We start from the raw sequence: 14,534 nt of genomic DNA on the forward strand, positions 1-14,534 counted from the left end.
TCCCATAATTAGATTTCTTTATGTCACTACATATTTGACCCCTTTTATGCTATCTAATCTACCTCACCACTCCCTTCTCCCACATTACCATCTGGTAACCACTAGTCTATTGTCCATGTCCATGAGTCTCTATTTGTTTGTACTGTTTGTTTTTTGCTTTTAGGTTTATATCCCACATATAAGTGATATCATGTGATTTTGAACCTTTTTTGTCTGACTTATTTCGCTTAGCATGATTATCTCGAGGTCTATCCATGTTGTCGCAAATGGCAGTATTTCATCTCTTCTTATGGCTGAGTAATATTCCATTGTATATATGTACCATGGCTTCTTTATCCAATCATCTATCGTAGGACACTTTGGTTGCTTCCATGTCCTGGCCACTGTGAAAAATACTGCTATGAACATCAGTGTGCAAGTATCTTTTCGGATATGGGTTTTCAAGTCTTTGGAGTAAATACCCAGCAAAAAGATTGCTGGATCACATGGTAGATCGATTCTTAGATTTTTGAGGAACCTCCATACTGCTTTCTATAGTGGCTGTACCAATTTGCAGTCTCACCAGCAGTGTATGGGGCAGGGGGTCCTTATTCTTCAAATCCTCTCCAACATTTGTTATTAGTTGTCCTGTAGATTATAGCTATTCTAACAGGTGTGAGGTGGTATCTCATTGTGGTTTTGATTTGCATTTCCCTAATAGCTAGTGACAATGAGCATCTTTTCATATGTTTGTTGGCCATTTGTATTTCCTCTAGGGAGAAGCGTCTGTTAAGGTCCTCTGCCCAATTTTTGATTGCATCATTTGTTTTGTTTTGTTGTTGTTGTTGTTGTTGTTGTTATTGAGTTGTATAAGCTCTTTGTATATTTTGGATATTAGGCCTTATCAGAGGTGCTGCTTTCAAATATATTTTCCCATTCAGATGGTTGTCTCTTTGTTGATAGTTTCTTTTGTTGTGCAGAAACTTTTTAGTTTGATGTAGTCCCATTCATTTATTCTTGCTTTTACTTCCCTTGCCTCTAAGGTCAATTCATCAAATCATCCTTAAGTCCAAGGTCCTTGAATTTCGTGCCTATGTTTTCTTCTACGCATTTTACTGTTTCAGGTCTTATATTCAGGTCTTTAATGCATTTTGAGTTAATTTTGGTGTGTGGTGATAGAAAACAGTCTATTTTCATTCTTTTGCAGGTGGCTTTCCAGTATTCCCAGCACGATGTATTGAAGAGGCTTTCCTTTCTCCACTGTATGTTTTTGGCTTTTTTGTAAAAAATTATTCGCTCGTATAAATATGAGTTTACTACTAGATTCTTGATTCTGTTTCCCTGGTCCATGTGTCTGATTTCCTGCCAATACCATGTCGTTTTGATTCCTGCCACTTTGTAGTATAATTTTAAGTCAGGCAGAGTGATGCCTCCAGCTTCATTCTTTTTTCTCAGGATGATTTGGCAATTTGGGATCTTTTCTGCTTCCATATGAATCTGATGATTTTTTATTCTATTTGTTTAAAAATTGTCGATGGGATTTTCATGGGGATTGCATTAAATCTGTATAATGCTTTAGGTAATATGGTCATTTTAACTACATTGATTCTTCCAATCTAAGAACATAGAATATCATTCCATTTCTTTGTGTCTTTTAAGGATTCTTATAATAGGGTCTTAAAGTTTTCATTATGTAGCTCCATCACATGTATCCTTAGATTTATTCCTAGGTATTGTATTCTTTTAGTTGCAGTTGCAAAAGGAATTATTTCCCCCACTTCTTTTTCTGACACTTCATTATTAGTATATAGGAACTCTATGGATTTTTGAACATTGATTTTGTATCCAGACTCTTTACTGTATTTGCTTATTTCTAGCAGTATTCTTGTGGAGTCTTTAGGGTTTTCTATATAGAGAATCACGTCATCCATAAATAGTGATGGTTTGAATTTTTCATTTCCTAATTGGATGCCTTTTATATCTTTCTCTTGTCTGATTGCACTTTCTAGGACCGCCAATGTTACAGTGAATAACAGTGGCAATAGTGGACAGCTTTGTCTTATTCCCGATCTTAACAGGAAGGTTTTTACTTTTTCACCAATAAGTATAATGTTGCCTGAGGGTTTGTCATACATGTCCTTTATTGTATTAAGGTACTTTCCTTCTATACTGATTTTGTTAAGTGTTTACATTATAAATGGATGCAGTATCTTGTTAAAGATTTTTTCTGCATATATTGATATGATCATATGATACTTATTTTTAATTTGTTTATGTGATGTATAACATTAATCGAATGGCAGATGTTGACCCATCCCTATGCCCCTGGGAATAAGCCCACTTGATGGTGGTGTATAAACTTTTGAATATGTTGCTGTATTCAGCTTGCTAGTATCTTATTTAGGATTTTTGCATCTGTGTTCATGAGAGATATTGGTCTGTAGTTTTCTCTTTTTGTGTTATCTTTACCAGGTTTTGGTATCTGAGTAATATTGGCCTATTAAAATAAGGTAGGACATATTGTCTCCTCTTCGATGTTTTTGGAAGGGTTTGAAGATATTATGTATTAAATCTTTAAATGTTTGGTATAATTCACTGGTGAAGCTATCTGGTCCTGGACTTTTACTTTTCGGTAGATTTTTTATGATTGTTTCAATTTCCATACTGGTGATCGGTCCATTTAGATTTTCCAATTTTTCTTGAGTCTGAGAAGGTTTCATCTTTCTAACTACTTGTCCATTTCTTCTAGGTTATTAAATTTCATGTTATATATATTTTCATAGTATTCTGGTATGATACTTTGTATTTCTGCAACGTCTGTCATCATTTCCCCTCTTTTATTCCTGATTTTGTTTATTTGTGTCCTTTCTTTCTTTTTTTTTTACTGAGTCTAGCCAAGAGTTTGTCAATGTTATTAACTTTCCCAAAGAACCAGCTGTTTGTTGCATTTATTTTTTCTATTGCTTTTTGTTTTCAATTTCATTAAATCCTGCCTAATTTTGATTCTTTCTTTCTTTCTGCTGATATTAGGGTTAATTTGTCTTTCCTTTTTAGTTTTTTTAAGATGAAGTATTAGGTTATTTATCTGGGTTTGTTATTGTTTTTGGATGTAGGCCTGTAATGATATGAACTTTCTTTTTATAATTGTTTTTGCTGTGTCCCAAAAGTTTTGATATGTTGTATTATCATTATTATTCATTTCTATGTACCTCTTGATCTCTTTTTTTTATTTCTTCCCTGACCCAGTAATTCTTCAGTAGCACGTTGTTAAATCTCCAAATATCTGTGGTTCTTTCTGATTTTTTTTTGGCAGTTGATCTCTAGTTTCAAAGCATTATTATCAGAGAATATGGTTGGTATGATTTCAACCATCTTATACTTGTTGTGGCTATCTCTGTGTCTCAGTATGTGGTCAGTCCTTGAAAATGTTCTATGTGCACTAAAGAATGTATAAGCAGCTGTTTTGGGATGAAAGGCTGTGTAAATGTCAATTATGTCTAATGTGTCATTTGGTCTAATGTGTCATTTAAGGATGTTATTTCTTTATTGATTTTCTGTTTGGATGATCTGTCCATATCTGACAGTGCAGTATTTAGGCCCCCTACTACAACTGTGTTTTCATCTGTTTCTCCCTTTGGCTTTGTTAGTAATTGCTTTATATATTTTGGGGCTCCCTGATTGGGAGCATACATATTAACGAGTGTTATGTCCTCTTGGTGTATGATTCCCTTTATCATTATGAACTGTCCCCTCAGTATTTTTCTTTATCTTTTTTAATTTTGAAGTCTATTTCAACCGATATTAGTACCACTAGTCCTGCTTTTCTCTGAATGCCATTTATTTAAAATATCATTTTTCACTTTTCACTCTGAGTCTATATTTGACTTTGGAGTTGAGATGTGTCTCCTGGAGGCTGCATATGGTTGAGTTTTGTTCTTTGATCCAATCTTCAACTCTTTGCCTTTTTATTGGTGAGTTCATTCCATTTATATTTATGGTATTTATTGAAATATGAGATTTTCCTATACCTATTTTATGTTTTGCTGTCTTGTAGATCTGTTCTCATTGCTTCCTTTTCCTTGTTTGTTTGTGGTTTTTTATGTTTTGTTTTGTTTTGTTTTTTGGTTGGCTTTTGTGGGTTGTCCCTCTAGTTCTTCTTGTTTTACATTATAAACTTCAGTTCTGAATCTTTGGCATGTGGTTACCATTACAAGTATGTAAAAGATAATTATATATAGTAGTACATTTACTTCTGTGTGTGCCTTATCTCCATTACCCTTTTTGAATTTGGATCTCTGCATCCTCACCTTTTAAGTCATTGTTGTCTTAATTTTTCCCTATGTATGCCGAATGTTCATTACTATGTTGCTATAGCAAATCTCTTATTGTTTAAGCTTATAATACCCTGTTCATAGTAAAGGTTACACTACTCTGCTTCTCTCTGCCTGCTACTCACTTTTCTCTTAGTTATACATATATATTTTTGTCATTTTATTCCAGGTGAGCTGACCCCTTTTAGTATTTCCTATAGTGCAGGCCTCGTAGTGGAGAATTCCCTCAATTTTTGTATGCCCGGAAAGGCCTTTTATTTTTCCTTCATATCTAAAGGAGATCTTTTCTGGATACATTACTCTTGGCAGGTAGTTCCTTTCATTTAATAGTTTGAGTATTTGATTCCACTCCTTGCTGGTTTGTAAGGTTTGTACTGACAAGTTCAACGATAATCTAATGCATTTACCTTCATAAGTTACTGTCTTCTTTTCCCTGGCTGTCGTAAGAATTCTTTCTTCATCATTGATTTTGGTGATTTTAATAAAATGTATCTTGGAGAAGCCCTTTTGGGGTTGAGATAATTGGGTGTTCTGTTGACTTCTTGAATTCCAAGCTCCAGCTCATTCCTTAGATTTGGGAAATTCTCATCAACTATTTTTTTTTTTTTCTGAAAATGCTTTCTAATCCCTGCACGTTTTCTTTCCCTTTAAAAATGCTCATTATTTTTATGTTTCCTCTCCTGATGGTATTAGCTAGTTCTTGTATTTCTCTATCATTATTTTTCATTCTTTGGTATCTCTCTTCTTCCTTCTGATTTATTTCTAGATTTCTGTCTTCAATATCACTGATCCTTTCCTCCATTTGGATAACTCTATTTCCCAAGCTTGCTATTTCATTTTTCAACTCTTGCAGTGTGTATTTTTATCTCCAGAAGTTCTATTCTGCTTTTTGAGGGTTTTAATCTCCTTGATAAATAACTCATTCTGCTCATCTAGTTGTTTTTTTCAATTCCCGAAATTGTTGATATGAATTGTTTCAGATCTCAGTGAGTTTTTTTCAGAAATGCCATCCTAAATTATCTGTCATTTAAGTAGCATATTTCTGTCTGTAAGCTTATTTTCTGGAGATTTTTCTCTTTCTTTCTGAGATGTCTCATGACCTTGGTTGTTCATGTTGTTTAATGGAGTATTTTATGCCTGGGCATTAATGGAAGTGTATTCTGCTTTTTTTCCAGAAAGATTTATTATATAAAAATCCTCTTTAGTCTGCTGTAAAGAAAGTGTTTTTCTTTTAGTTTCCAATAGGTGAAATCTAAGCATCTTGGATACCTGCTTTATGTAATGTCTTAATAATGCCTTTTTTTTCTTATAGATATTCAATCACACTCACTACCCTCAGTCTCAGTCCCTGTCAGTGTTAGCGACAATTTTGGTAACGTTTGCTCAGATTCCCCTGGAACTTTGCTGTGTTGGATCTTGGAGGATATGGGGGGAGGGACCCTCTGTGTTGTGGGATGGAGGCTGTGGTTCAGTCTCGTGTTTTGCAGCCACGATTGGTAATAATCAAGTGTTATTTCTCTGCCAGCCCCAATTCTCTGCCCTGATCCCTAGGAACTTTTGGAACTGTATGGAGCTCACAGTTCTCTCAGGCAGGGGTGTTCAGGCAACCCACCACACATTCTCTCCTCCCCATCCTCTTGCAGGGATCCTCAGATGGGTGAGGCAGCTTTTTTGTTTCTTCCAGTCTACTGCCAGACTCCCAGGGTTCTGGCCTGTGGTAGCTTTTATGTGCACATCTCATGCTCAGGACATGCTGGTGTGCAGATTTGCTGTTTTTTGATGAGTTTTTGATGTTCAGCTTATTGTTTTTTCATGGGAGAAATCTTGGTATCTCCCTGAAGAAGCTGATGTCATAAGAAAGAATATAGAGAGAAAAACCAGGAATTACAATGCAGGATCATAAGAGCTTAGATAGGCTTAAATCCTGGTTTCTGTGGAGATATATAAGAGGACATTTAACTCATTTTCATTAGAGGCTTAATGAATAAGATGATGTTTAATTTGGATGGTTGGAAAAATAGTTTTGCCTCTACCTAGGTTCTTGGCTGAGACACCCCTCTGTAATAAAAGACAGATTAACAGGAGAAAAACAGACAGAAGTTTAATAACATGTATACCTCCTTTATACATGAGAGATACCCAGGAAAACTGAGTAACTCCCCACTATAGCTCAAGCCACCACCTTAATTATCATCTCCAGCTATAAATAAAAGACAATTTGGGTTGGGGGAGTCCAATTATGAGAGTATACAAGGAAAAACACAGTAAACAAAGGTAAGGTTGTTATGCAGATTTAAATTTCTGCTTTCTCCAATGAATAGAGTTTTTAGACTAATTGTCCTCTTCCTCGTAAACTGAGGGAGACACCCTCACAAATTCTCCTATAAATTTAAATGTCCCTTACAAAAGGATAACTTCTACTTGGTTATCAGAGTTTTTAATTTGTTTTCTGTTTCTTAAAAATATCCTGCTCAAAATAATCCTTATGCCAAAAAGTCATATTTGGGGGTGATATATTCTGTTCCCCTTCAAGTTGAATCAGAATATTCAGAGTGAGGAGGATACTCTAAGCAGAAGAAACTACACATGTAAAAGCATGGGTGTAAACAAGGAACCACCAATATATTATATGACTGGAGGGCAGGGAGTGTCTTGAAACAATCTGTGGCAATGAGGACAGAGAGTTAGACAAGGATTAGTTACATTATTCAATGGCTTATGTGTTATTCTTAGGGATTTGAAGTAATGTCACAGATTTTATTTCCAGCAGTGTTTCTGTGGTTTTCAGTAATCTAGGTACCCTTTCTTCACCTACTTTTCCCTATAATTTTTACCTTTTTCATAGTAGTTACTTATTAAAGCTTCATTGACTTTGAACATATTGGTAGGCCAGTTGACAGAAACTATGGCCCTGAAGGAGAGCAAAGATAATGGAGTTAATGAGTCTGGATTGGAAAATGTGCTTGGCCCCATGAAATAGACAATCTACTGTACTGAAGTTTCTGTTAAAGGGTGAAATAATGTTATTGAGGTACTGACCATTTCAGAATAGGCACCATGAGTGAATGCCATTCTTAACGAGATCACTCCAGAGCTTAGGTTCATGTTTTAGTTTTTCAGAATGGAAATTCATTTTGATCAGATTACCCATGCTAGTTAAAATCAGACAACTCTGATCTTCCAGAAGTCTATTTTCTTAATTTATGATAAGAATTGTATCCAGCAGTATAGCTGGTATCAGTCTTTTGCACAGAGCACCACCCCGCTCCCACACACACACACTAATTGGCAAATTCACTCTGGAGAAGAAAAGATGTATCAGGATATTAGTTTGTGAGCATAGTCAGAAAAAGAGAATCTGATATTCTCTGGTGATATTTCTATTCAGCTATGGTGGCCTGACAGGTTGTCCTTCACTGCAGAAATAGTCCTCTCTAGATAACTGGTATTCGTTTTTAAATTCAGAGCACTGATTCTCCTACACAGAGCACCTTGACATATTCTCACACTTTGGCTCTCCCTAGAATCCATGAAAACGTTCTCCCACCCCCACTTGTTATGATAAGGCTTGTCACAGCCTAGCTTACATTAATCTTAGTTGGTCTGGATGGAAACTGAGCTAACATTGGAAACTCATCAGCAGCATATTTGCAAACTCTCTCTTAGGGTGGAAAGAATTTCTCTAGATAGCTTGCTTTATCAATTATTTTATTTCATTTTTATTTATTTTATTTTATTATTTTATTTTATTTTATTTTATTTTATTTTAGGTGAGACAACCCTTGGTTGACCTCACAGATTACAAGGACCTTGTCAGCTTACAATCCCTTATTTTTTTATACTTTACATTTATAGCACCTGGTCTTCCTAGGTGGTCTCCCATCCAAGTACTTACCAGGCCCGACCCTGCTTAGCTTCAGAGATCAGATGGGATCGGGCTTCTTCTGGGTAGCATGGCCGTAGACTTATTTCACTTTTAGAAAGTAACAATTCTTAGTTCGATAGACAATTATTGAGAATAGTTCCTATTTTGAACCTGTTGCATCTCTAGATTCTTTTTTTTTTAATTTTCCCCCTTTTTATTGAAATGTAATAGACAATTAGTATTTACATCATACAATTCAATGGGTTTCTTTTTCAATTATAGTTGGCATACAACAATATACTAGTTTCAGTTGTATAGAATAGTGATGAGATCCACATAATTTGCAAAGCTATCACCCTACTAAATCTAGTACCCCTTTTCCCCCTTACATATGTATTACAACATTATTAACCATCTTCCACTTGCCACATTCTACACCTCCATGACTATTCTGCAACTATCCATTTGTACAGCTTAATTCCTTTGCCTTTTTTTGCCCCACCCAACCCCTTCCGATCTAGTATATCTCTAAATATTCTCTATGAGTTCATTTCTGCTTTTGTTGTTTTTGTTGATTCTGTTCTTTATATTTCACATATATATGAAATCATGCAATATTTGTCTTTATCCAATCCATAGCCTATAGGTCCATCAAGGCAAGATCTTTTTCCATACCCTTCCTTTTAGTCTGTGTGTGTCTTTAAATCTGAAGTGAGTCTGTTGTAGGCAGCATATATAGAGGTCGTGTTTTCATATCCATTCAGACACTCTATCTTTTGGTTAGAGCGCTTCTTTTCCATTTTAGGTACTTATTGATAGGAATGTAGTTATTATTATTCTTTTTTTCCTGTTTTTGATACATGTTTTTTCTTCTTAAAGAAATCCCTCCAATGTTTCCTATAATACTGGCTTAGTGGTGATAAATTCCTTTAGCTTATTTTTGTCTGGAAAGTTCTTTATCTGTCCTTCAATTCTAAATGATAGCTTTGCTGGATAAAGTATCCTTGGTTGCAGATCCTGGGGTTTTATCACACCAAATATTTTGTGCCAAATCCTTCTGTACTACGAAGTTTCTTTTGAGAAATCAGCTGCTAGTCTTATGAGTACTCCCTTGTAGGTAACTAATTGTTTTTCTCTTGCTGCTTTTAAGATTATCTCTTTGTAGTTAACCTTCGGCATTTTATTTATGATGTGTCTTAGTGTAGGCCTCTTCGGGTTCCTGGTTTGGGGGATTTTCTGAGCTTCCTGGGGTTGCATGTCTATTTCTTCTCCAGGTAAGGAAAGTTTTCAATCATTATTTTCTCAAATAGCTCTTCAAAATAGCTCTTCAAAATCTTGTTTTTATTTTTTCTGGTGCCCTTATGACATGGATGTTTTTACATTTAATAGTGTCCTATATGCTCCTTAAATTATTATTATAGTCTTGGCTTCTATTTTCTTGCCGTTCTAATTGAGTGTCCTTGGCTTTCCTATCCTTTATATGGGTCATTTGATCCTCTTCTTTCTTCACTCTGTTTATTTTATTTAATATACTTCTCATCTCAGATAATGTGTTCTTCATTTCTGACTTGTTCCTTTTTATAATTTCCATTTCCATTTTTATGATTTTTATCTCTTTGTTAAAGTTCTCACTGAATTCATCTACACTTGTCATAAGTTCATTGAGCATCTTTACAACCAATGTTTTGAACTCTGCATCTGGTAGATTGCTTGACTCCATTATCCCCGGATCTCTGTTCTGTTCTTTCATATGGTTTCTGCTTCTTTGTTTTCCCATTTTTGCTACCTTTTTGGGTTTGTTTCTACATACTAATCAAATCTCCTAAGTCCTCCAGTCTTATTAGTGTGCCTTTGTGGGATCCGGCAGCATAGTCCTGAGAAAGGTCCAGCTGCAGGCCAATTTTAGCCCCAGCCTGTGCCCCTCCAGATCCACTTGTTAAGATTTGACAAGCAATCCATGGGTGCTGTGCTTATAGTTGTCTCAAGAGGCCATGCCAGAAACCGAGGCCAGCTGACACCAGTGAGAGTCTTGATGCTGCTCAGGAAGGGGCACCTGACTATGCAAGAACACACCTGAATGTGGCTTGGGTAGGGCAGCGAGTTTGGGGAGACAAGTTTCAGGGAATTCTCTGGGCCAAGCAACCTCTGTTATTCAGTTTGATGATGTCAGCTATGGCAGCTCTGAGTCTGCACACTGGAAGAGGGGAGGACTCATCAGAAGAACAATGGATATTGCCAGCACTTCTGTACAGAGTGAGTCTTGACTCAGCTCTTCCTCTGACAACTCAATGTTCCCCTGTAAATCCCTGGTGCCCCATGCACAGCCGACCAGCACTGGTGATCAGAGCAAGCAGCTCTGTCACCACGAAAGTCCGCTTACGGACACAGCCCCTTTAAGAGGCATCTGTCGCTTCCACAGCCTCCTTTCCACTCAGCCGCTTGGCTTGGGACTGGACAGCCTTATTTCCTTGCCCTGTCCTACCTTCTGCCATTGCAGGGTTATTTCCTAGTTCTCTCCCTAGTAGTATGGCTTGTTCATCTAGATCCCAGGTGATTTTCCTTGCTGTTTGTACCTTGTTTCTGTCACAACTTTGATTTTTTTTGCCAGAAGGATGAACAAAACCTCTATCATCTATGCCATTTTTCCTCCTATGCATCCCTAGATTCTTGTGCTAAGTTAGCCAATTAAGAATCAAGATTGTTTAGCAGGAAAAAAAAAATCATGAAATTCTGGTTTAATAATTAGTGAACATCTTAAAGCCACTAGCACTCTTATTTACAATTGAAATTGTATCCAGAACACATGTAAACATATTAAAGCAGTGCTCTGAGAGAATACTGATCTATTTTCACCTGTTTATTTTATAAATGGGGAAACTAATGCTCATAGAAAGGGAACGATTTTCCCAGGATAGTTCAGCTGGTCAGTGGTGGATTCAGGATTAGAAGCCAGAAGCTCCTTTAGATGCCACATATAATTGACAGACTCTTAGATACAGAGAACAAATTGATGGTTGCCAGATGGGAGGGGGTTGGAAAGGAGGTGAAAGTGAAGGGATTAAAAAGTACAAATTGTGGGGAGTATTGACAGAAGTAATTTTTATTGTTGCATGGAAACAGTTTGAGCTGGCTGGTTTTGAGGGCTTTTTCCATATCTAAGAGATTTTTATTCTACTTTAGGTTCTGTAACTTGAGCTGGCCCTGATATCTAGGTAGGGTGACCCTAGAAGATATGTAGAGGTACTGAGGAACAGTTTGGAGTTCCCATTAGCACAGTGATTATCTTACCCTGTCATATTGTTAAGTCAGAAAGGGAGCTGTTAAATGAAAGAGAGCTCTTGGATGTTTAATTTGGGTGAATGGCAAGTCCTAGCTCCTATTTGGATCTCAATGTCTATCTCTAGAAAGTAAGAGGAGGATAAGATTATCTCTTAGGGCCCTACGAGTTCTGATGTTTTCTACTTATCTGATTCTTTAATTCAGTTGGCTAATATTGAGCATTTGAATTTATTCAGAATCTGTGAAAGATCTAGCAACTAAGCCATGGTGCACCATGTGCCAACTCTGCTAGTATTTCTAGCTCTTACTCTTCATCCCAGGCGTGTACCCTTCTCCTGGTCCCTACCCCTCTGGTCTATGAAGATGACTACCTGTGTGTTTTCCACTGCATTCTTAGGTCCTGGCTATTTAATCACTTAGGATATTATCTTTGACTACCTACTGAAGAGTAGGTACTATCCTACACACTGGAGACATAAAGATAAAAGTCCTTATTCTCATGTGGAAGCAAACAGGTAGCTAGGCAGTCACAATGCATTGTGATAAGTGTTCTGGGAATGGTGTGAATGTGGGTTTTCTGGGGACAGAGAAGAGTATCTAGCCACTTGAGGGATGAGGGGATTGATCAGAATTAGAGAAGGAGGTGAAGCCTGAGGTAAATTTGGAAGTAATAGAAGGTAAAAGCTAGGTGAAGTGGAGGAGGCAAAATATTCTAGGTAGATAGTGTAGGTAAGGACTTTCCATGAGAGAGGATATTTTGTGTACAAGGATCTATAAGTGATTTTTTTAGTTATTCAGTTTCTGTAAGTAGTCAGTACTTTGGAGTACCTATCTCTATGCTTGATCTTGGGTAGAATAGAAAAGTATAGAAAGTTGGTAACTCATGCCTGGCTTGTGTTCCAAAATTATGTTTGTGAGTCAGTTGCTTGGAATGCAGAATGCATTTTTTTCCCCACAGAAAACAATGGTCTCCATGGTAATTTGGTTTCCAGCCCATAAAAGCCTATGTAATCCATAATCTGAAGGATCATGCTGTATTAATACCATAGATACTAATGATCACTGCGTTTCTATGGGAAATTCCATGTTATAATTCAACCATGTGTTCCAAAAACACCCTCTTTCCCACTGAAGCTTCAATAGTATGGAGAAACCCTTGCTTTGCCATCCCTCCAGGTGGTAAACCAGTGGGCCTAGGAATTTTCTCAGCTCCAGATTATTACCAGTATCTCATGGAGATGCAGAGAGGATATAGCTGGAAGAGGGATAGAGTAGCGATTCAGGAGAAAGGAAAAGGATATGCGGAAGAAAAGACAGGCAAGGATGTGACAAAAATGTTAGAGAGGAATGGTTACCCCAGGGTCAATGGAGGCAGGAATGAAAGCATAACTGGGAAAATGTGTCCTTGCCCTGGGTAAGACTGTAGAATGGGGGAAGGATTTAGCACTTACTGAGTTAAAACTGAGTTCTAGCAGGCCTCAGGTATTTGACACAAGTCTTTTTTAATACTTAAAAGGAATGTCTTATTTTTCCTGTTTTCAGAGGAAGAAACTGATACAGAATAAAAGTCTTACCCAGTGTCACAGAACTAGTAAGTGGCAGAGCTGACATTCATAATCAGATTCCATGAAATTGCTGCAATGCATATGTTTATTAATATGTTTAGTAATATGTGTAAGCTGGGGATGTTGTCTCATTTTATTGCTGAGAAAATTGAGGCTAAAGCTTTAAGAGTGATTATTTCAGAATACTACTACTATATGAGGATAGCAGTACCAGAGTCAAACCATACCTTATTCTTAGCCCAGTGAAGTTCATTGCATGAACTACCTACTGTGGTCAAGGTAATACATATACTTCCGAGCCATGAGCTTACTATTTAAGGTTTTTATATTTAAATGCCTCATCTAACTAGACTAAGGTAGCCTATGGTAATGCCAGAATAGAGACAGAAACACAGTACATTAGAAGAAGATGGAGACTATAATTCTGACTCAAGGGATCTGAGGAGGCTTGTGAAGATTATGGTGGTAGTATCTGGAGTTGAGACTTGAAGGATTTATAGCAAGTGATAGATATGCAGATCTGGTGGGAAGATATTCTAGGAAAAGAAGCCAGATGAGCACATCATAAGCATAGTGCCTATAAAATGAGCACTTAACTTTGTATTAGACGCTGGTATGTGTTTTATGTAAATTATCTCATTTATTTCTCAGAGTAATCCTATTAAGCATCATTATCATCCTCATTTTATAGATAAAAAAACTAAGATTCAAAATAGGCTATTTATCCAGTCTATACAGCTAATGAGTGGTAGAATCTAGAACCTACAAACTTAGTCTACAGACTTATTTATTCACTTGGGTATGGGGTAGAGGAGGACTTTGCTATATACTGAATTGTGTCCCTTCTAAATTCATATATTGAGGTACCAACCCCCAATGTGATGATATTTGGACTTGAGTGAGGCCTTTGAGAGATAATTAGCTTTAGACGAGGTCATAAGGCTAGAGCCTTCATGATGACATTAGTGCTCTTATAATAAGAGAGACCAGAGAGTGTGTTCTCTCTTCCTTCTCTCTATTTTCCCTCACCTATCTCTCCCTCTTCCTCTCCTTCCATTATGAGGACACAGCAAGAAGGCACCTATCTACAAGCCAGAAAGAGAACTCTCACCAGAAACTGACTATGCCCGTACCTTGATCTTGGACTTCTAGCTTCTAGAACAGTGAGGGAACAAATATGCGTTGTTTAAGTCTCCCAGTCAGTGGAAGATGGTGAATTCAATGAGTAGTTGGAGAAAAGAGAATTGTTGGCTTGACTTTCTAGGGAGGGCTTCACAGAGGAAGTAGAACTTCAAATAGGTCTAGATAGGCTTTTCATGGGAGAGAAGAGTAAGAAAGAAAATATTCCAGGAGAAGGGACTGACATATAGAAAGAAGAAAAACACATGTAGAATGAAACAAAAGGCAGCGGGAGCAGGTTATGGTTTTGTGGGACATAGTCCTGCTTGGCTTGGTCAGAGTGAAGTATGAAGGAGGATAGCAGAAAATGACTTGTAATTGCTACATAATGAACTG

General features: G+C 36.9%; 2 pseudogenes; both read right to left on the minus strand.

Annotated features, from left to right (window-relative positions):
- The window catches only part of LOC120586066 (superoxide dismutase [Mn], mitochondrial-like), a 161,074-nt pseudogene that overhangs the window by 27,246 nt on the left and 119,294 nt on the right, over positions 1 to 14,534 (minus strand).
- LOC120586072 (uncharacterized) lies at positions 8,157 to 8,275 on the minus strand (annotated as a pseudogene).

This window comes from Pteropus medius, unplaced genomic scaffold, assembly GCF_902729225.1.
Source record: "Pteropus medius unplaced genomic scaffold, Ma_sr-lr_union100, whole genome shotgun sequence".
NCBI lineage: Eukaryota > Metazoa > Chordata > Mammalia > Chiroptera > Pteropodidae > Pteropus > Pteropus medius.